Below are 1,537 nucleotides of genomic sequence, written 5' to 3'. Positions count from 1 at the left end.
GGTGATCAAGAACCACACTCACAAGGTATCCCACCCACTAGGAGGGAAGCTAGGGTATGCCATGATCCTTGAGGCCATGATATGATATGATATGGGCCATGAGGGATCTTAGGGCCAAAATTGGGGTCTTACATATGCCACGCACTCGCTCACAAGGCGAACCGCTCTATCTACGAATCAACGATATCGAACTATATCTCCGAGTCTTACGACGAATTCGGGAATATCGTGCTGAAAACAATCTCCCTCCTATCGAACTTCCTGATATCAAAAACCTTTTTCCTTCGATACCCGAGATGGCAGAACCAGCTCGTGCTCTTAGAGATTACGCCGCTCCATCGCAAGATGAACCACATTCAAGTATTGCTCCGCCCGCAATCGAAGCAAACAACTTCGAACTTAAACCTTCGCTGTTGCAGGCTGTGCAACAGAACCAATTCTCTGGAAATCTTACCGAAGATCCAAACCTTCATTTATCCGTATTTGTTCAATACGCTGATACTGTTAAAGCTAATGGTGTCACTTCAGAGGCAATTCGACTTCGTCTTTTTCCTTTCTCCTTAAGAGATAGCGCTAGAAGATGGCTTCAATCTCTTCCTTCCAACTCAGTCACCACCTGGAACGAGTTGAAGAAAGTTTTTCTTGCCCGATATTTTCCGCCAAGCAAAACAGCTATGTTAAGAGCCCAGATAAACGGATTTAAACAGAAAGACAACGAGTCTCTTTTCAAAGCATGGGAAAGATACAAAGACATGATGAGACTTTGCCCACACCATGGTTTGGAAGACTGGTTAGTAATTCACACATTTTATAATGGTCTCTTATACAACACAAGGTTAACAATAGACGCCGCTGCAGGTGGTGCACTAATGAACAAACCTTATGCTGATGCTTACCAGCTTATCGAGAGCATGGCCCAAAACCACTATCAGTGGGGAACCGAACGAACAACGGTGGAAAAACCTCAACCGAAAACTGGCATGTACGAGATAAGTAACCTTGATCACGTCAATGCAAAAGTGGATGCTTTGGTCCAGAAAATTGAAAGTTTAAACGTATCACCTCCAGCCGCCGTGGTTGCTATAACTCAGAATTGCGAGGTATGTGGAATCCAAGGCCACACTCCTGCGGAATGTCAACTCTTGACTGGAATCCAAGCAGAGCAAGTAAACTATGCTCAAGGAAGCCCCTATTCGAATACCTATAACCCAAATTGGAAGAACCATCGAAACTTTTCATATAAGAGTAATAATGCTTTATACGCACCTGGACAGTCTCCAAATCAAGCCCCATCTATACCACCGGGATATCAGAAACCGAATCCATCCATGCCTAACAATAATACCCCTAGAAAATCCAACTTGGAAATCATGATGGAAAACTTTATAGCTTCCCAACAACAAACCAATAAAGATTTCTTAAACCAGAACATACATACTGGCGAACAACTTAAACAACTAGCAAGCAAAGTAGATGCCTTGGCTACCCATAACAAAATGCTGGAAACACAAATATCTCAAGTAGCTCAACAACAAGC

The 1,537-nt window shown here is 43.3% G+C and overlaps 1 pseudogene; it reads right to left on the bottom strand.

The window, feature by feature from the left end:
• Window positions 1-681: 681 nt before the first annotated feature.
• Window positions 682-781, bottom strand: LOC127099307 (uncharacterized; annotated as a pseudogene).
• Between the last annotated feature and the right edge of the window lie 756 nt (window positions 782-1,537).

This window comes from Lathyrus oleraceus, chromosome 6 (assembly GCF_024323335.1).
Source record: "Lathyrus oleraceus cultivar Zhongwan6 chromosome 6, CAAS_Psat_ZW6_1.0, whole genome shotgun sequence".
Lineage (NCBI taxonomy): Eukaryota > Viridiplantae > Streptophyta > Magnoliopsida > Fabales > Fabaceae > Lathyrus > Lathyrus oleraceus.
Note: the sequence above shows the minus strand (reverse complement) of the source record. Positions and strands in the feature narration are given on the sequence as shown.